The sequence below is a fragment of the Anas acuta genome, chromosome 5, assembly GCF_963932015.1.
Source record: "Anas acuta chromosome 5, bAnaAcu1.1, whole genome shotgun sequence".
Classification (NCBI taxonomy): domain Eukaryota; kingdom Metazoa; phylum Chordata; class Aves; order Anseriformes; family Anatidae; genus Anas; species Anas acuta.
In genome coordinates, this window is record NC_088983.1 from 57,475,831 (window position 1) to 57,498,380 (window position 22,550).

The following is a 22,550-nucleotide window of genomic DNA, read 5'->3' on the forward strand; positions in this document are numbered from 1 at the left end:
CTCCCGCCGCCTTGCACTTCACCCCCCCGGGCAGGGAGGGAGGGAGGGAGGAATCGCTGCTGCATTTCATTGCCCAAGTGCGGCACAGCCTCCCCCCGCCCAGCCCGGCCGCACAGGCCGCCCCGAGCAGCGGCCGGGCCGGGGGCAGGGCGCGGAGCCGCAGCCCCGGGGCTCGACCCCAGCCCCAAGCCCGGCAGAGGGGGGCCGGGGGGCGATGTAGGGGTGAGGGGGGGCGGCCCCACAGCCCCCCGAGGGGCTTCGGGCGGGCAGCGCCTCCCCGCAGCCGGCTCCTGCGGTGGCTGAGCCAACCTCGGCCGCCGGGAGGGAAAAAGCAGCGCACAGCAGCGATGCCCTTTGGGATGAGGGTAAGCAGGGGTTTTCTGCTGGTGTTTTTTTGTTTCCTTTTTTTTTTCCTTTCAAAATCCACGTTTTGTGTCAAGAGCCGCAACAGGGACAAAGTGAAGAAGTGGAGAGGAGCCGTGTTGGGGTTCCCACTTCCCAGAAACAAATGGGAAGGGAGACTTCCACACAGCCAGAGTGCAAGGAAAAAACAGCCAAAAGGAGCTGACAGAAAAAAAAAAAAAAATGAAAGCTCCTAGCAGGCTGCTCAAAGCACGCCGTGCCCTACGTATTCTAAATAAATAATTTTGACTCTGACCAACCTTTGGATATGCATGGCAACTCGGCAGGTTTTCCTTTGTTGCTGAAAACAATGAGAAGGGTCCAGGGTATTGTCAGACGGAAACCCACTAGGATGGATGGTCCCCTCTAGAAGCACAGCAAACTACAAAAAATCAGCCTGGAAAAAAAAAATACATTGCATGTTTTTTGTGTGTGTGTTTTTTTTTTTTTTTTTCCAATTTGACATCAGATTTTTCTGATCTTCTATTGCCATTTTCCCTTTTAATAGAAGTAAACACTGTGAACCAGCAAAGGAAAATTCCTCCTCTCCTGTTTCAGACAAAACGGCCCACAGTTACTCGTCCTCCTCACCAAACTGAAGCGATGTTTTCAGGGAATCTTTGCCTGGCATGGAGGCTGCGGCCATAGTTTCACAAATATATTTAACTGCCTGCCCCTGACGCTGCTGGAAAATAAGCCATCCAGCACTCAGCCACCTTCTGTCCCTGCATGAGCCCTTGTGCAAGGACAAGGAACCCCACCTGGGACGGAGATCAGCGCTAGGGAAACGCAGCCCATTTCCTCACCGGTCCGTCTCCGCAACCCCTTCACCTCACGAGTGCACACACGCTTGTGCTGCAAGGAGGCAGGGGGCAGGATGAGCAACTGAGGACACAAAGGGGACAGGATAGCTTCACTGGTGCCACTGCCTGCTTCAATATAAAAATATGGGGAGTGAGGGTGAGCGGGTTCTGTACAGAACCGGCTGTACCCCTTCTCCGCAGCTGCAGCAGCAGGACGTTTCCTGTGTTTGCCTTCGTACCGCATCCAGAGCCCTCAGCACTACAAATGTGAGCTTCTGGCACAGAAGGAAGAATGAGGAGGAAGTATGGGTAAGGTGACTGAAAGCTCAAAGACCTCCTCTCTGATAGCTTGTACAGTCAGAGACAGCTCAGACACATTACCCCAGCGTCTCGGTGTCCTCGTACTGAAATAAGCATTTACCTAATTTACTAGTCTTTACATAAAATAAAGTGTATGGCTTCAAAGTTAGCCTCACTTGGCTTTTGCCACCATGAATCAAGTGTGGGTCCTGATTCTAAGATCACATCTTTTTCACGATCCTGCACGTTCAGCTGTAACACAGTCACTGGGAGCACTGTTTCTAATAAGCGACTCCACAAACTCAGAAACATTTTCTGACAAGAGCACATAACGAAATTCTTCCTTTTAACAAACTGCTTGTTTTCAGTTTCCCCAAGAACACTGTGTGTTCCAAACTACCCACTTTTAGAAGTGCATTGTCCCTGGAGTTGCTACAAGAGGGAAAAATTGTTTCCTTAAATTGATTACAGGCTTTTCTGAGGAAAAGAGTTCTATTTTGCTGCCTTTCCTTTCTAGTTCAAAAGAGCAGCCTCAAAATGCAAGTATGTAAGTACAGAAAAAGAAAATGTCTTTATTGTGGCTGGAACATGGACTTACTAATAAATACACACTTGACAAGAGGATCTCAAAGAAATTTGGAAAATTAAAAAGTAAAGAAGCTGTTTATTGTGTCACAGGACTGATTTTTCTAGTTGGGTGAAACTCAAAATAGTGAACAAGCAGCTTTTGTTTACGTTAATACTTCTTATTCATAACGTTTCAAGTGTGTATTATACATGAAACTGCAGTCACGTTCAGTTTGTTCTGGATTTTGTTCTTTTACAAATCCAAGGCAAGCATCATCAAATGCACAAATGCAGCTGATGCATGTTAAAAATTATGAAATACTACAGTGTCATGAAAAGCATACAGATTCTCCAAAACCTATCCTGCAATCTCTGATAGTACTTTCATAGGTATTATCATCTCCAGTTTCTGCCAAGCACAAGAAAAAAACTATAAACTTTTGAGATACACACACAGCAGTTCAGAGTGAACAGTTCAGCCTGTCTCACTTTGATTTTTACTTTTGGACAAACCTTCCCTAAATATCCGTGGACACCTTTTAATCTTTTACATAGAAAAAAAAAAAAAAAAAAACAACCACACACACAACTTTCCAAGTGCACATCGTGACATCGATCTATGATTGCAGTATTAGCCTGACCGAGATCCTACCCGGTTAGGATGTACTCTATCATGTGGTGCCTTACTGTGCTCCATGGTTTGCTGCATATCATGTGTTGAAGCTACTCACAAAGTAAGGTATCTCAAGAATATTCCAACATCTGACCCAAGGAAGCAAGAGCTGATTACAAGCCCGTGTTTCACAGTATAAAATGATTGACAGTGCTACTTCGAGATTGTTTCCACAACTCCTCCACTCCTTTACCATTTATTTTTGCTCCCATTCTTTAAAGACACAAACCACATGAGAAAAAAAAATGTTTTCAAAAAAGCCTCCTTCCAAATAAGCTTTTAAAGCAGTTCAGTTTCCCCAGCCCAGTTCAAAACAGTCTCTTGAAAGCTTTCACTACGATAACACGGGGCACTCCAGTCAGCAGTGCAGGAGCAAGAGGGATGCACACTATGTTATGGTTTCAGAAAAAGGCCACTGATCCACATTATCTCTGAGTCTGGACACAGTATCAGAGGGGTTTTTTTTGCAACCTTTTTGTTTGTTTGGTCTTGCCTTTTTTTTTCTTTTCTTTCCTTTTTTGTTTGGTTTGGTTTCAGTACGTGCATTACCTGGATTTTTGGCCAGTTTAAGACAACAGCAATGAGGGTTCTCATTTGTATTGCAGAGAGAACTCAGTTTCAGCTTTCAGAGACGGGGGCATGGTGGTGCACTAGTAAATTACCTACAGTGCCAGACAATACATATTTTAAGAAAGCAGAAATTGATCCAGTGGGCATCCACTGGTGGCAGCCTACACTGAAGTCACTAGACTGAGCGTATTTCACCACACGCCGCAGCGATTCTGCCAAAAATTGGATTTTTAACGGGCTCGTTCCCCTCATTGAAGCAACAATTCTCCAGTAACTACAGAACAGAAGACAACTGGAGAACAGCGTGTTAGCTTAGCCTTTATGCCCCACCGAACAAATACTACATCTCAAATTTGCACAATGTAGCTGGATAGATGAACAGTTCTCTATTGCTCTCCTCCTCCATTTGTAGCCTGAAAGTCATCAAGTATTTGGTGTGCCTGCTGCCCAACACCAGGCATCCAACAGAAGAACACAGTACCCGATATAAAACCAAACCAAGCAAACAAAACCGGGATTCGAACTTTGAAGATACACATTGTTCTTGTATCACTTGGAGTTGCTTTCACATAGAAAATCAAAGAATAGAACTAGTAAAAAATTAAACCCTAAAAAAAAATTTTTAAAAATACAATACTCCTTGGCTTTAGATTTTTGTAGGCTCTGCTGTTACCATTTTTTTATCTGACTTTTTCTCTCACTATATGGGCCCGTACACTAACCTGTTCAGCACTCCAGCAAACACTACATCCTGAGGAAGAAACCATGGCCCCTCCACAGAAGCGCCCCAGCTTTTTCAGAAACAGGATAATTCTCTTAAGGAAGTATAACTGAAGCCTTCTGTCAGAAATCTGCAGACAGAGAGGAACACATCATTATAATGCTGAGAGAGCATCAAGTAAGACTACTGAAGGAAATATCATCAGTTGTCCTCTGGGCATTCTTTTTATATTCGATGGACCAGAACATTGTCACAGGATAATGGTTGTCTGCCGCCTTGCCCCTATTAAATTAAATTAAATATTTGATTGGAACTTTCCTACTTGCTCTCTGTAGAAATAAAAACTGATGCAAAAAAGCTGTAGGTGAATCATTTGCCCTTCTAAAATCTCCCAGTCTAACTGCTAGTCAAGGTAGCTAGAGAAGAAACCATTCCTATTAAGTTTTGGGGGGAGCTGAAATTTTTCAAAATTGAGAAGGATGTCTGGGTGATTTATTCCTTCATAACAGAGCAGGCAGTGACTTCAGCTTTGTATGTACATAAAGATGCAAGTACTGTTTGATGCATGGCAGTTATTACAAAGATATTACTGCGGGAACAGTTAGGTTTGCTCCCAGATAGTGAAGGCTCAGGACACGCTACAAGGAAAAGATTTTGGTGTTCACCTTCTGGTCAACAAGCTGTGGCAGTGAATAAGGAAAGTAATGTGAGGTGGTCAAACATCCTATTTGTTGGGTATTGATTTGCCTGTTTAGGAGAAGGTAGATGACTTTTTCTCAAGTGATCTTTTTATCAGCTAATTGGTCTACAATGTATTCAGCCCAGGCCAATGCATCAGAAAGTCTTAAGTTTATTCCTACTGCAGTTCAGCCACTCAAATCCCATTGTACCAAATAATTCCCAAACCTCAGGTTCTGGCAGGAAACAAGCATTCACTACTACAGCAGAGAGAATTATGAACCTCTCTTCTGCTTGAACTTTCGCTTACTCAACAACCGCTGTCCCTTTTCATCACACACATTGCTTCATCCTGTGGCAGACTGTCCACAGTGCATTTCTGGTCAGAGATGTAAGATGAACTTCATACCCAGGAGTTCTGAGTAGTCAAGGCAGTATCAGGAAGCTTCCTAACTACACCCTCCCTCTACTCATGTCCTGATTTCAGAGACAATGTGCAGTGAAGTGGGTTTCTATCACATGAAGCGCACACTGCAAATTACAGATCTACAGATCATTCTACAGGTGAGTAGAAACTCTGTAGATGGAGAAAAATCATTCTGTTCCTGAGAGAAGGTCCCCACTGCACTGAAAGCTACCTATGAAATTCTCAACATCAGTCAAAATTCCACATGGAAAGCAAATTGCAAAACTGAAACAGCCCTCAGCTCACAGCACAAATTAAGAAGTCTACATGGCAATGCTGAAAAGAGAATATTGCTCCTAGGCTATCTTGAATTTTTCTTTTTAAAACTACAGATCCAACTGCTAATTCAGCTGTTGCTGATGACTTTTGTCAACAGTTACTCACAGTTAACCTCTTTGCATCCAAACAAATAAACACCACAGCTTCACTTCATGCCTTGCATAATTAACTTACATTTTTGACAGAAGTTACAACCATAATCTCCAGCACACTTAATTCTAGTTCCAGTTTATGGACTCCAAATTACTTTTGGGCCAGGAGTGTGTTCCCTTTATAGAAAATTGTAGGGAATTGTAGGATAATTATAGTGAAAAGCCTTAGAAGGGGACAGGCATTCCAATATGAAGATCTTTTTCGTTTTGCGCATGCAGCTAAGAACAAGACTTCCTAAAGGAAGGAAAAAATTTTCATGTTGTTAGGAGTCTGGTCGCTTTGAATGTCCACAACACTGTTGATCTGAAAGCACATGGAAACCTAGAGCCTGAAGCCAAAGTCTTCATTATGTGTTAACTACCCTAATAATCAAATTCTGTGATACTCACACAGGATGCTTATGAAGCCCAAATTCTGTGGTGAAAGAGCAAAGCTTGAATTCACACACAGGTCTGTTTAGTGTAAGATAGTTTTCTGGAAAGAAACAGATAAGATCTTAAGGCATAATCTCTGATGAATGACCATTTTTGTCACTTGATTTGATGTTTTAAAATCAATATTGCATAGCAACTATTGTCTAGATTTTGAATGCGTACAGGCTGAAACTGCTTGTTCACTGCTGAAAGATCCTGTGCTGTTGGATTCTACACTCAGACGCCCCGGGAAAAAAATCCTCTATTCCAGTTATTGTCTAGCATTTGAGTTCGGCGTTGGCAAACTGGCCCCTGCATGTCTTTGAGGCATATGGAAATTGATGATGAAGGTGTCTAGTATAACTAGAAGTATAATTTGATGAAAACTGAGGCAGTGAACTGTGAGAAACTGCTAAATCGGTGTCATCAAACTCTGCTTGAAAAATAATGAAACAGAAATATTGCTAGGACACAAGAAATGCAGAGCAAGGACTGTGAAACCAGAGACTAAATGCAGAAATTAAGGAAACATACAAGATGTTATTTTCATTGTTATTTTTGAAACACGTACCCAAAATACAATGCGCTGTTCCTGTCCAAATTCACTTTATGGAGACAGTGACATCATGTCTCCTCCAAATTGTTCAAGCCTGAATCTTGGCACGAGCTCTTCCAATAGAATACCATGTTTGGCCCTGGCACTCCCGCCTGTCTACCCGTAACCATGTGCAGAGTAAGAACAGCACCATGGCCAATGCAAATCCTAGTAATAGCTCAAGTCCCTCGGGGCAACAGAAAAAGACCAAAATAGAAAACATATTACAGTTTTCAAGCAATAATATTGCTAAGAAAAATAAAACAAATGTAACCTCAGAAGTAAGATGACATTTATTGCCCAAAAGTTAACAATTCCTGAAGCTGTGAAAGCACTCTATAAATAAAGACCTGAAGATGGCAGTGGAAAGATCCTGATACCGCTTTGTTCATACATTTTGAATGAAAACAAACCAGACAAACATAGAAATCTGGGAACAAGAGGACACAGGAGGAAGATACATGTTTTAAGTACTTGCTTAGATCACTAAACACACTTGAAGTACTGGAAATAAATAAATGAAGATTCTGTTCAGTTGTACCCATGTTTTGAGACACGTGTACTCTCAAGAAAGGGACATAAGCTTGCATATTCAAAGATTTGCCAGAAAATTTGTACAAAAAGATCACAGGGAGACAGAGACAGCTGGAAAAATTGGAGCAAGGGCTCTGATTTTCATGCCAGTGTTACACCTAATGCAAAGAGAATGCAGATGATGGTCTGCAAGCTATATGTTATTCCTCCTGCCACTGAGCAGTGTGCTTGGACAAGAATCGGAAAGTAACTAGGAAAAAAAAATAGGAAAAAAAACACAGAAATGATAAAAATTGTGCCATTGTAAACAAAAATATTTGTGTCAAAATATTTCTTACAGTCATAACATCTTCATGTACAAATGGCAAATGTCAGCATCAATGCAGCCATATATATCAAGCACTAATTTCTTTAAAGTACAGACTGACTTGAAAATTTAACGAAGCTATACCCACAATCTCACCATAGCATGCACAGAGCAGAAAACATGAAATGGAAAAAGATCTATAAACAAACACCCTATATCATGCTTTAAAAGAATGATAATGAGATGTTTTTGCACATGGATTTATCCAGATTAATTATCAATAAACCTAATTAGAAAGTTGTGCCAGTAAATGTCTAGAAGATTTCTTTCTACTGGGGCATATACAGATAGGAAGCTTAGTAGAAAAAGGGTAAATGGAATCTAGAGAGGACTTACTGGGAATACATGCAAGTTTCAGAAGTAATCTATGCATGATTGCCATGGGTTTTAGTATCATCTTTTCCCATAAGGTGATCTTAAAATCTGTGCGTTAAAAAGTCATTTTTTCTGTCAGTTACTGTTAATCCAAACTCTGCACTTGAGAAGCCTTCTTCTGTCAGGGTAGTATAAATTTACCATTTATATATATATTTTTCCCTATCAGAAATATTGGCTGCAGTTCTATCTTTCGTGATGTCATTACTGCAAATTCAAAACGGTGATCTTGTTTGAAAGATATGTTTTAAAAGAAAAACAGTTTCTAATATCAGTTTATGAAACTCACTTTGAATTTAACCAGGGTACCTTTTTGTCCACATTGGATTCCCATTGATCCCTGTTGCACTTTCTGATCTGCACACAGCTTTTGACAGTGGCTGAGAGAAGCAGAGTCACAGTGTCTCTTTGGAGCACCTTCACTGTCACAATGACGTGTCCATGGAGATGTCTCACTTCTGGAAAGGAGAAACGAGGAGAAAAAATTAAAAACATAAAAAAGACAGAGGAAAAGACAAAGGAAAAAGAAGGGATTCAGATCCCAGCTCTCCACAAGGCCAGTGGCATGTTCAGCATGGGGCTAAGCCTACAAAACTCTACAGTTTCTAAAACAAATCTGGATGGAAAACATTCTGAGACTAGCTGATGTGTCTGCCGAGATGCCAGATAAACCAACAGCCTGACAGTTATGCTTTCCTGTTTAGAACAAGCAGTTAGCCAGCCATTTCTATGCAACAAAGCCTATGAAACCGTACTACCTCATCCCTCCTTGTTGGTTTCAGGAACACTTTCTATTCTTTCCAATGTAAGTTACCTGTGGTGTACTATCAACTTAAAAAGAAAATTAACATATACGCAAGTTCTTCTGTGGGTAAATTATTCTTCGTATCTGGAGTTCTCCCTTTTAATTAACATTGTGAGCCAAAAACAGTAAAGGAAGAGATCATAATTGTCAGTTCATGCTTTAGTACTTTCAGTTCAGAAGCTGAGTAACTGTGCACAGGTCATTTTCCAACATTCACTCATCTGATGGATTTTCATCGGGGGGCTCTTTCCCAAATACTTGTTGGATCAGAACGCTAGTTACTATGTCCAATACTGCCAAATTAACGAAGCAAAAATCAATGATTAAAGCTCACAAACAACAAGATTGCCACAGTCTGCAAGCTGCTTAACCTCTTTTTTTTTTTTTTTTCATTTTTCTTGCATTTTGTTGTTGCTACACTGTTGTAAGAGTGCTTATGCCCTTACATTATATTCACATCAGAACGTGTGTGCGTGTTTACAGGAAAGCTCAGCGGCATTGCCGCTGAAGGAGCTCTGTTCTCCCACACAAGAGTGACCAGAGCATGGCACCATGGGGAGCTCTGCTGCTCCCTTCTGATAGCAGGTGTTAGAGCTTCTGGCAGGAGAGATCTCCAAGGTTTTGGACTCTGGATTCTCCACACGTTGGAATCCAAAACCTACTTCTTTGTGTGACTCACAGAAAAAGGAGTCAGGCTCTCAGGATTTTAAAAAATCTGGATTTCAAAATGGAAACCACATAAAAACATGCTCGTAAACTGCCCAAGAAGTGATCCAAGAGGTGGTGTTTTAAAACACCTCAGGCCATACCTATACTGGTTTATTACTGTTGTTTTGTTCTTCCCTGAGAGGGAACAAGGATGGGAAGAGTCACACAAGATACTTTCTCTGACTTACCGAATTACAGTGCTTTGTAACGACACACTTGTAGCTAGGGAGTAAGAGGAGTTGAAAGGGCTCAAAAGATACTATAAAATAGGAACACACTCCACAGACTACATTTTCCTTTTAAACACAGGTTTCTCTCACAGCCAAGGCTCCGTTCAGACCTAGCAAAAGCACCTGTTTAAGGCAACAGGACTGGTTCATGGCTTTGAGAAAGCTGAATCTGATCCATGCTTAGTGCCTTAAAAGTGTCCCTCCCAGTGTCATCATTATCCCACCATAAACCAGCGCTAAATCTTAGACTTCTTTCCTCTTGCCAAACCCCACTGTTTTCAGAGACAATCTGGGATTTGCAAGGAATACAAGATCAGCTTCCTTTCAGATGCTAACTAAATATTTAAATCTTGCTCCTACTGAAAGAGGCAGAGGTTTTACCATTAGTTTAAACAAAAGTGAGATCAAGTTGCAAACTTACAAACCTGCACCCATTAAACTTTTGCTCTAGCTTGGAATTCTCCGTACAAAAAAGGTCACTTCAAAAGCAAACCCAAATGTAATGTACTTACAATTTAAGACTCCCTAATGCTGACAGAGCAAAGGTGTTGCACTGTAACAGAGATGTTGATAATGGTGTCACCCAGTTTACACAACTCTACAGGTTCTCTTTTAAACAGTTTCTGGTGCTAAATTATTAGTTCTTATTTGTGAGTTAAGGCTAGACCCCACCAGCACGCAATGATTTATGCTGCCTGCTCCAGAAGCCATGCAGGTTCAGAATTTTTTTTTTCCTTTGTTAAGCTCCTCTTCACACACCAGTTTGAATGTTTCATCCTACAGACATCAGGGGAATCACAGCCAGCAGCTCAGTGGTACACAGCTTCCTCTACTGAAGCCAGGATTTGCACATTCTGTTTTGAGAACAAGACAATTCTGTAGTAATGGACTCAGACGTATTTTATTAACAGAAGTCTCCATTTCCGATCGCCTACTCGTCACTATTCTTAATTTTGCCTCTTCTTTATTTGGCACAGAAGAAGGATACATGACACTTTTTAAATACCTATACTAAAAATGAATATTAGAAAATCCTATATTGTGTTTTACCTGTCAGAGGTCATCAGCAGCTGTATTTCAAGAAAACTGAAGGCATTAGATGTAGTTTGCCCAGTAGATTAATACTGAGCTGTGAACTTTCATCCTCTACAGCAAGATTTCCATCCAACTGACACAGAACTGACACGCAGTAACACTTACAACCAGGGGGATCCAATTTAGACAGAGTTCAAATGGTTTCAAGCTACTCACAGGTCACAGAGGTAAAGTATGCATAAGAGAGCTGGCTTTAATCAGAAGGTTTCCAGTAATGTCACACCAGAAGTGATAGGCCACATTGAAAACGAACTGGATGTTAGGCTGGAGAATTAGATTACAAATACATTTAAATATTTTGAATGTATTCTTTACGGTGTTTTCACAAGCCCAAAATGTTGGGATTTTTTTTTTTTTCAGGATAATAGAAAAAAGAGTTTTGCATGAGCATGAAAAAAAAAAAAAAAAAAAGACATTTTTCCCACGTGGTATCATATCTGTGATACCCATTCACGTGCTTTTGAGGAAGAAACAGTCCAAAACAAAAACAAAATAGCTTCGTTGTGGGTGACAGTTTGGAAATAATCTCAAAAGACTCAGCATTTTCTCCACAGTGGAGCATTAGAACATAGGAAAATTGCGAGGGACGGCAAAGATTGTGGTGAGAGAGGATTTAGGAAAGGCCAATTTTAATGCAGTTATCAAATGCTGACCTCCTTGTGAAACAGGCAGGTGGATTGTCCATTTAGCATTTCATACTACAGAACAATGTGCAAGAGGATTCATTGAAAGACATGTCCCTGAAATACAAAATATAACTCTCTTGAGGGGATTTCAAGGGCTATATCCCACCCAGGAAACCCTGAATCTGTCAGGTGCTCTTACTTCAAGTTTCTCTGATTACTTTGGTTGGATCCAGACCAGTCCCGTGCTCTCCTTCTCACGCAAATGGGCTGAGCTGTATCTCCATGCCACTAGCCAGGAGGTAAACTGGGAAACAGCTCAGTAAAACAATGGAAAGCATCAGACACCTTTTGCACACTGGTTTGCACTACATTTAAGAACTACTTCACAGCAGAAATAAAAAACAACTACTGCAGAAAGCCTAGCAGACAAGCTACGTCAACTTTCTGCAGACTTACATTGAGTTTTGTTAGGAAAGGGATTAAAATCCTGACTGCTGTGCCTGTCTACAGCATCCTCTCTGCAAAATGCCCAGCCCATGCCACAAAGAGAAGGGGGAACTCCATCTGCGAGCAGATGAACAAGCCTGCTGCTAGAAACACAGTGCTGCATCTCATGTCATATTACAGCAAGCAGCTCAGCTCAGATCAGCAAAGCAGAAACAAGGAACCTGACAGGGTGGGATGCAGTGCTTTGTTCCTGAATAGTCACCCAGTGGCATCATATTCAACACGCTGGATGTGCGGCATCACATCCAACAAAATTGCACCCTTATAATCTGCTAATTTCCCTGCATCCTGCACTGATAATTTAACATGCACAAACAGAAAAGGAAAACAAAGAATTCAAAACAAAATTTTCTTAAACAGGATGAAGTTGGGCTTGTCGAGTTCCTTACTACGACTGTTTCCACTGCCCGGCTTACTCATTTACAGCCATTTCAGGTAGCTCTTTACAGAACTCTAAGATGTGTAATGCAGGCATAAATTTAAACACTGGACTGGCTACAGCATCTCCGTCTAGGTTAGTAAAATAAATATTTATTTTTTCCCAAAACTGGGAGGCTTTTAAAGACCCATCCATCACAGCTCCCTAAGTCTGTATCCATTTTTCTGCCTCGCACTGAAAGTACAAGTGGTTTATCACATCCAGGAAACCATTCATTGCACAAAGTTGTGTCTTTCATGTGTTGCTCTCACTCACTGATCAGACTAGCATCGCTAAATTAGATGCAGTATTCCTCAATTTTAATTACATTGCACAGCTCAGTTTTCTATATGTGCTCAGCTTTATAGGAAAAATAGCTATACTGTCCAAACATGAAGAGATTTTCTTTCTTTTCTTCCAGCCTACCAGCTCACATAACTCTTGAATTACGAAAAAGTCATTTTTCTTACTTGTCTTTGGCACCTTGTCTTAACAAAATAAGATTCTAAAATCACAAGAACTAGCATAGGCCCAGTTGTTCCAAATCCTCCACACTTCCCTTTCCAACCTTCCTACACTCCCCCCATGTAACTCTGAAGCTTTTGATTAGCTGTGTTTCCATTTCCATGTGTACCTGCACGATCCTAAACTGGTGGATTTAAGAGCACAGGGACTGCACCTCAGCAGAAGTGCAGCATACTCCTATAATTAAAAACAGTTTACGATTAACTGCGACATTTTTCCTCCTCTTTTTTTTCTTTTTTTTCTTTTTTTCCAGAAAACCAAACCATTCTGGTTTTTGCCTTTTGAAACATCCTAATGACTCATGGCATTTAAAACGGAGTTAAGTATTTTTCTCAACACAGCTGTATATGTTTTATTTCATACTTTTGCCAACATTCCTCATGCACTCTTACAACTCTTACAGTCTTCCTTTCATGTTTTTAATTTTTAGTTTCCATAGTTCCATAAAATAGAAGTTGCTGAATGATCCCTAAGCTCTTTATTCCATAGCTTCATTAGAACCTTGGACAGATTTTAACATCCATCTTCTAGACTTCTCTTCAGAAGGCAGCCATGGACTAGCAATGGACTCCAGCCCCTAGTCTCTTCCTTGCTTCCCTGAAGCAACTTCATCATTAAAATACTGTCCAACATTCTCCTACCTTCTTCCACTGATCATGAGTTTTCTTAGATCTCTCCTTAAAAAAGCAAAAATCCCACAGCAACTGGAGAACTCAGCAGATTCTCATGTCTTCCTACCAGAGGACAGGTGATCCATCCAAGCTTTTCATCCTCATCAGAGGATGGTATTTATTTTTACATGGCAAAATAGGGTAAAACATTGTTAGGATGCATCTCAGATCAACTGAGTGGGAAATGGGAAACATATTTAGCTGTACTCTTGAAATCCTTGCTAGTGCAATGCCCTTACATGGCAACAAATGAGGCTTCCTTCAATCTTCTGCTAAGTGACTCCATCCTATCGGGCTTGTTAATGATCTGGCTTCAGTTATTCATCTCTCTTACCAGTGCAATACATCTGGCACGAAGGCTTTCGTGCTAAAGAAAATCCAATTAGTGCAGAACGCTTCAGTGCATCCCTTCAACAATGCACACTATCGTCATCTCACCATCATGTCCTCTACCCTCTACACTGGAAAGCCCGTGAATCCTAAAGCTTTGCAATGAACAACTTTCCTCCTCCTGCAAAATGGATCCTTAGAGAACACGGCAGGGCTCAAGCACTGCCATGAAGGCTGACCTAAACCTGTAGAATGAAACGCTTTAGATAAAAGGGGATCATCTCAGATCTTCACCCCCACCTGCTGCAATTTCAAGTCATGTTTTAGGATGTTGTTTATATTTAACATTAAAAAGGAATCCGCACCCAAGATATGTGTCCAAACCCTACCAAAACAAATGCCCTGCAGAACAGATTACTGCACTGGTAGTTTTGAAAACCAGACCAACCCTCCACCTGTGCCCCAGTGCTACTGAAGAGATACTAAAACATGGACATAAGATAAAGAGTTACTAGCCCTTCCTTTTGGCCCTGATTTGAATGCCACTTAAGAAATAAAGCACAACACAGCACAGAGCACTAACTTTGTTGTAGAAATAAAGGTGACAGCATGGAAACAACTATGCCCCAGCATCAACATTTTCTAAACACCAAACATTCCTTAATGATTTCTCATTACGCTGCTTTTCATTCATCATCTTCCCAGGTTCTGCTCATAGAATACAATTCTCTCAAATGAGCTGCCTAACTCGTTTTACATCAGCTGAAAAAACCCTCATGCCGATTAGGAGTATTTTCCCCTCAGTGACTTTTAAAAAATAGGTATTTTCATTTAACTGACACCTGATAGTGATGCTACATAGGACTCAAGATATTTAATGTTTTTTAGTCTATTAGCACCAACATCTTTCTCTAAAGTTGTAAAAACTATAACAGTTGAGCAATGTCCTCTCCGTGGCTGCACAACACCTTTCAAAAACCAGAGAATGTTTATTTTAGTTGCTAAATATGATTTACCCATTGATTCTTCAGCATCCGTATTTCATCAGCCCCCAAACCGTTAAGCCATCCCATGAGATGCATATCCAGTAACATCCTTAACTATCTCCATTTCCACAATAACAGCACATGGAGATACGAGTATTCTGCTCAGCTGGGTCTGAGTGATCAGCATCGATCACCTGGGAAATGCCAGGAACCATAAGGGTTAACGCGTGGACTACCTCAAAACACATTCGTGTTCTTTTGCAATAACGCACCAAACTTAATGACCATCATATAATGGTTGCACAATCTGAGATTTGGAAAACCTAGCCGCATTCAATTGCTTTCTCTGATTAGGTCTGTACTTATTTGGCATTACCAGAGATATCTCAATCCCTAAATAATTAACCTACAACCAATACGTATGAAATTGCCTCACTAAGCTCACTATCCAGGACTGTTTGCTGTTAAATTAGTAGAATAAATAATTTACACCAAAAAGTGTGCACAAGATAGTGCCAATGAACCTGAGGGAACTTGTTCATTATTTGCAAGAAAATTGGATGAAACACAATTCCCCAAGTACAAGCCATTCTGTAGAGTAAAAGGTGTAGTATTATTAGTATTATTGCAGCATGTAGGGAACAAATGAAGTCGCGTGACTGTTCACTTTGGAGTATGCTCTCTTCATTAGCCTTTTCTCCAGAGCTATAAATACATCCAATACACTGTATATACACAGTATGTATGTATATATACACATAGGAGATTGTACATTTGCATATGAACTGCAATTCTTACGGAAAAAAATCACAAATATTGTAGATTTATCTTCACTCATGACTGGATGAGCAAGGAGCCAGAGGAATAATGTTTAACACTGAAATGGCAGCTGTGTATCATTTCAAAAATCTGTAGATCGTGTTTTCTAGTGGCAAAGGTTATTATTGCTAGGTCTAATTGCTCAAGAAATTGGTTTGAGGATTTGTAATTCACAGGATTGTTATCATTTTAAGATCATTCTAAAATGATAAAACTTCTCTCTTTCAATGTTCTGCATGGTTACTCCTATACCACTTGCTCCAGCACACAGTGAATCAGTGTGTATCTGCACTAATATCCCTAGGAACTGGAAGAGGCAAAGAAAAACAACGCTGATTCTTGATAAAACTTCAGAAATCATATATATATATATATATATATATATATATATATATATATATATTTTTTTTTTTTCCTAAAGGCACATTCTGAATTTATAACTAAAACCTCACACTTGGAAATAAATAAACAAGACCAATTCACTGAGAACTATTCAGCACAGAAACTAGCGCTGAGGCCAAAGCAGTTTATGGCTTTGGCTGGGGCCCATCTCTAACAAGGCTCCTGAAAACTGCATGCTCCGGCACTCAAACTGCTTGTAGTGTTCCAAGGCATAGCCTTCCCTTCACAGCAAGCTCTGAGACCGTCTATCGTGTCTTTCTCTGTCTATCGTGACTTAAGTTTTTGGCACAGAATACTGCTTTATGTTCCTCTGTAGATACTCCAACGCCCTGGGGATATGCTCAGCCAGGGAATGCCCTAAGCTAAAAAAGCAGCACCTCAGAAGGAAGCACCATCACACCAACTCCTCTTCAAACTAGGCCTTCCCCACAAAGAGAGAAGGTCGCTATCCCGTGTTCCTGTCTCAGCCCAGCAAGAGCCACAGACAGATTCACCACATCGAAGGAAGGTGCAGTAGAATTCACAGAATCCCCGGCTGCATCCAACCCCTTGTTTGAGTTTGAATTCAGTGCTAGCTCTCAGCCTGATTTGTGGTGGGTCGTTGATTTTTATTCGGTCACAAGTATCCTGGGACACGTTTTCTGACCTTGCTGTGTATTCACACTGAAAATACAATTGATGCTGTTCCTAGGTTATGAATCATGTAGTTGCATGATGTGGGTCGCAATGCTTCCTGCAATCTATCTTATTTAATACTGAAAGAAATAGATATGAATACCAGTTCACCTGTTCTCCTAGGAAACAATGCTGGGGAGACCAATTTCCCTCATCTTTATCCCCAAAGAACAACAAAGACAGCAAAAAAGGGTTAGCCCTGTGGAGTAAAAGGTGTCCCAATGTCATTGTTGCATGCAAAGATCAGATAAGCACCTGGTTTGTTCTGTCTGTGAAGACAGCTTTATCCAAATAAAGCATAGTGCATTTTATCATTCTGTAATGGAAAAGACCTGTCACTCTTTGAATATCATCATATGGTCGGTGGCCAGCAGATAATGGACTGTTAAGTGTCAAGGTGACTGGCTTTGAATGTGCACAAAACTAAAAATTATAGACCTGTCATTCCATAGGCAGGCCACAATTAGCTGTCTATGCAACTTGAAATTTCCATTTTGCCAGCTGAATAATCAATTGGCTACACTTTCTCAATATAGATGCATTTTTAGTTTTTTTGCACTCAGGATTTGATCTTTTTTATAAGGTTTTTCAAACAACTGTGCAGTGCACTTAAGCAGATGGGGTTACAAGTAAGCCACACAGTTGTTGTCTCCCCAACACATACACAAAGACAATCACCAGTATTTTATAATCAACACTTTTTCCATTAATTTCCTCTAGCCATACTCTTGCCTATAATGTTTTTGTCAAGGATATGGCGCTATGGAACACAAGCTACAGAAAATTCACAGCTTCAGAGTTCACAGCTGTTTGTTTTGATTACCAAGGTAATAATTTTTCTGCATTTTGCCATCAGTCTACCCTCACATAGTTAATATATGAGATGTGAGCTAATGGTACAATATGAGTCAGAAATAAAATGTTTCCAATTGTCACCTTCTAAAAGGAAATGCACTTTTTTCTTGGAGACATTTTTCTCTACATAGCTTACTAAAAACGTTTTAAGGTGGTTTGGGCAGGGGCCTTATTTTACACTGCTAAAGCTGCCTAAGCTACCACAGTGATACATCAGTGATGACTCTTATGCAAGCTTATTTGACAAGAAACAAACCACACAATCAAAAAAGTTCAGCATCCTGTGATGTATATCAATGTACGTACAATAACTCTTTTCATCCTGGACAACTAGCAGTAATTTGCTTTCTTTCAGGCTGCCTGCATTTGCGGAAGGAACTGCGTAACATGGCGCCTGACTGTGAGAACGGGATTACAAAATGGCGGCCTTGAGAAGTTTGTGGCTTATAAACAGCACAGTACCAAGCAAATGCTGCCTCAGTGTAGTTCTAATATTAAAAAAGTGCCTTAAAGCTATACCTGCAGCTTCACATAGTGTTACTGCAACTCTCCATTCCCCCTCCTCCCCCCCCCCCCCTTTTTTTTTTTAAATAAACTCAGCCTTATTTATACCACATGATGGGCAGAATTCCTACCACCTGATGTGGAAACGCTACACACAGGTTCTGTCCAAAGCCATTTGCAATAAAGGAAAGGCATCTGGGATCTTCACCGGACTTTGAATCAGGCTGCAATATGTAGTCTTGTATCTTTACAGTACTTCATACATTGACAGAGCCCTCGTATGCAGTCCTGGAAGGTACACGGGGATACTTTGGTAATCTAAGGAGGGCTGTTGAGCATCAAAGTCTACAACCGGGCTTTTAGTGATGACTGGCTCGAGGAGCTCCTTGTCTTCCCAGCCTACTCTCCTAGACCCATGTTCATTTCCTCTCCCACCGCATAATTTGCTTTTCCCTCATTTGTTCTACTTAGGTGCTCCCCACATCCTTTTAGGATGAAGACTGCTAAGAGCAGTTATTTGAACAGTCTAATTTACAGGAAGTCACAGAAGGGTCTGTATGCACAAAGCTGAGGATGGGGCAAATTACAGCAAGAGAACAAGAGGCTGGAGGGAGTGGAGGGGAATGTTCTTAAATTCATATTGCAGAACTACATTGTTAGCCTGGATTTCTTCCCTGCTTTTCCTCCTCTTTCCCTCTAGAAATAGAAGGTTAGGCCATTACAGAATTCAATTGGTTCCAGATGGACCCTTAACCCAGCTCCTCTAACAAAAACATTTTCCTGTTAAACAACCTGTGTCACATGGAATAGATGAAATTCATCTTTAGTATACCGCCACTGAAGCCTGGAAAGACAAACCTGAAGTATGAGTATCCCTATCACAAATGTAAAAGGGTAATGCAGCAATGATTTATCTCACAATTAGGCAGCAGTAATTATAAAAGTAATGCTGTACTAGACATACCATAAGCTTCTAAGAAAATTTATAAATAATTATACCTGTCTTTTTTAAAGGCTTCTACCTTCTTTATAAAAATCAAAATATAACATTTGACAGTTTGACTCCTAAATCATCTCTTTCATAGGCCATCACTATGTTTTACTTCTATTTTTTAATACATGAGTGAGAGGGCCAGTTTTACTTGTGTGCAAATCAGTGACCAAAATCTTCAAGTTTTCTCCTGAGCCCACATTCAATCCTTTTTGTACGTTAGAACAAAACCCTTCTGTGCCTCAATTAACATTTAAGAATAAGGCTGGACTGAGATCTCCCACTCAGTAGGCGGCAGGCTGCTCACCTGGCTCCCACCCTCCCTCCCAGCAACCTCCTCCTGCTGCACATGCCACCCAGTGTTCTGGCTGGCACAGGCATTTGTGTTGCCACGTAGCCACCATATATTTTATCCTTTACCAGCTGGATCTACTCCTCGATCAAGTTCACTGTGCCACTGTGCAAACAGCTGTGGCAACCCAAATGTAGGAGCCAGCCACAACCCACCAGCAGCCAGGAGAGATGTGCAGGCTGCTTAAGCTATGACTTATAGTCAATAAACACTCACAGTCCCGCAGCCCATGCAGCCTGTCTGCCTCCCCAGTTCCTGTTCAAGAATGTTTATTCACACATCACCTTTGCAAGAAGTGCTGTGATCCCCAGCTTGCAGCTACGGAACTGTCCTGCAGCTATATTTTCAAAAACACCTTTCAAAGAGGCTTAAATTCTGAGTGCCTACAATTCTTTCAAAACGAGCTCTTAATTGACTTAGATGCTTTTGAAATTATTTGCCTAAACGCAATCAAGAAATGGGTTATAATGGGTTCTAGACTGGCATTGTAACCAGCAAGCTGTCCTAGCACTGTTGCTTTGTGTTTCCTTCCATTTTTCTGTGACGTAATTTATCATGATCATGAACCCAATTATGCATTCTGAAGTTGGCAGACTTGCCATAAGATAACAGCACCTCAATGAAAACCATTCATGGTGGAATCTGGGCAAATGAAAGAAAAAATGCTGTTCGCCTCAGAGTCCATCTGCCCTCCGCCAGCACAGTTTGATTCTACTGTTATTTGGAACATGCAAAAATGCAGTGTATTTGTCCATTGTAGAAGCTCAAACTTTTAAAGAGGCTGCTTTAGTGTATTTTTTCCCTCCATGTTTCCAGAGGGAGGTGCACTGGGGTCCATCGTGTATTTGATCTTTAGGTTCTTTGCTTTGAGAAAAGGGCAGAGCCTTCGTACTGCAGCACAGGGCATGCATGAGGTGCCTCAGCGTGTACAAGCAGAATTCAAAAGAAACTTAAAAAGCCACCGGTAGTCTATACAGAATCGTACCTTATTATTGGGAGAACAAGTTGTCCTACAGAAGCTCGTTGGCACTATCATTATTGCACACCCCGGGATTTTCTATAAAGGCACATCCAAAACAAAAGACTGAGATAGCTCCCTTTGCTACAGCTGTCAAAGCTGACTTTAGGATTCTATACATTTCTTTTGAAGTTGATATGATCATCATTATGCAAATGCTTGGCTATTAGAAGAGAAGCACAATGCCTTAAATTCATATCGGTATTTTAAAACGTGTTCATTCATCCTTTGACTCTTCATATATATATACACACACGTATACATACACATGAGAGAGAGAATATATTTCTGTATCTGCCTTTATACCTGAGCATTACCTACTTTAACCTTATTGAGCAGTAATTAGAAGAAATAGCATTAGTCATTCTTACACTAAAACATTTGATTTTTGATTCCCATGCACGGCACCTAAGTAGTTATTTGTATAAAACTGAATCTTAATCATCTAAGAAAACCCAATACTCTGTTTCTGATGCAGAAAGTATTTTGTTTCATGGCTACTCTGAAACATTCATTTAAAATCTACCATTTCATTTACAAGGAAATTCGAGCAAGCACAGTAATAAAGCTGCAAAAAAGCAGAAACATGGAATATTAAGTTGATTACAGATAAATACTTCACCTGTCTGGCAGTATTTGTTTACGTTTCCTCAATAGTAACACTCTTTATAAAACATAAAATCAGAAAGGTCAGTAAAATAGCTGATTCTACCAACCATGAAGAGCTAGATTCTTTTAGACAATCCACAGTCATCACATTACATACGTAAATTTCAAGGAGCCAATATCCAATTTTCTGTGGTTTCTTTCTTCCCACACATGTCACACTTCAAATTCGTTTTGACAACTAAACAATGTTTCCCTTATTTCATTATAATTCCCTTATCTAGAGTCAAAGCTTCACGACAATTTTGTAGAAAGAAACATGAAAAGACTTTCTGGTAGATAGGTTCCTTATTTTAAAGATTTCTTACAAAGATATGTTGGTAAACAATCCAACTGCATGGGTTTTTAAAGGCAGTATCTAACTCTTACCCTACCTCGCTCACAAATTCCATTATAGATCCAATTCTCATTATTAACATTCTATCTCCATTTATATATATATATATATATATAAAGACATTCTTCTTCATTACCTTGTTTCTGTTTTATTCTTCTTGAAGCTGTAGCATCTGTGTAAATATTCTACCGACACCATATATATTTTTAATTTACTAAACGCAATAAAAAAATTAGTTGTCATTTGTGTAAGATACATTCACTCGTGCTTTTTTCAGTTTGTGTATAAATGTAATTTAATTCACTGTTAAAGCACATATAGTTCAGAACAGGGATGCAGGCACTGATTACTAATGCACAACAACAGTGTGAATTAATTCTTAGCTGGCTTCCTATCGCCCGGTGATCACAGAAAACCAGAAAGCTCACTAGAAGAAAACTGCAAAAAGGAATCGGCAACAGCTATTGATTCTGGGACTGGTTTTCATGCTGGACTGAGACCCAGCATGGCTCAGCAGGTCTTACTGAATTGCCCAGAATGGACGCCCCACCTTGCATGGGCTGGTGAAGCCCAAGAGCACTTCAGCAATTGCCCTCTGACTCCCTGCGTCCACTCCTGTGGAGGCAGACACTTTAGGAGGGCTCTAGGAGGCAACTCCACAACTGAACAGATACAGGAATTCAGACCTACCTGCAGTGGAGGAGCTCTGGATTCTTCCTTGTCCTTCAGTGCTCTATAGAGAAGGCTAGAACTGGCCAAATATTCTGTTGGTACAACAAAACTGCCACGAGATAGATGGTAGGTAGACAAACAGCAAACTGCCAAGGTGGCAAGCAGTCAGACAGAAGGCGAGAGAACAGCCTTAGTGACTTTAACAATCTCAACAGGTATACCCCTGATTTTACAACACGGGTGAAAATGACATTGTTGGTGCTTCCTCGCTGCCATGCCATCCTGTGCACTGTGCACTCTGAGACAGGTGGGAAGACTGCTTAATGAATCCCAAACACGGGGCAGGAAGGAGCCTTCTAAATCAAAACTAATTGCCTGCTATCACAAGCTGCTTCATCACAGAATCCGGTTTATAAATTGATCATATTTTATCTTAGAAGAACCTTGGCATTTTTCTCCCAT

At 40.6% G+C, this 22,550-nt stretch overlaps 2 long non-coding RNA genes across 2 annotated transcripts in view; one reads left to right on the plus strand and one right to left on the minus strand.

The window, feature by feature from the left end:
- Positions 1 to 4,395, plus strand: LOC137857887 (uncharacterized). The gene is made up of 2 exons (XR_011097352.1): positions 1 to 365; positions 911 to 4,395. It is a non-coding gene; the product is annotated as an uncharacterized lncRNA (long non-coding RNA).
- A 3,141-nt stretch (positions 4,396 to 7,536) lies between these two features.
- The window catches only part of LOC137857886 (uncharacterized), an 83,414-nt gene continuing 68,400 nt past the window's right edge, over positions 7,537 to 22,550 (minus strand). Inside the window, exon 4 of the long non-coding RNA XR_011097351.1 lies at positions 7,537 to 8,354. This is a non-coding gene — a long non-coding RNA (uncharacterized lncRNA). The remainder of the gene's footprint in view (positions 8,355 to 22,550) is intronic.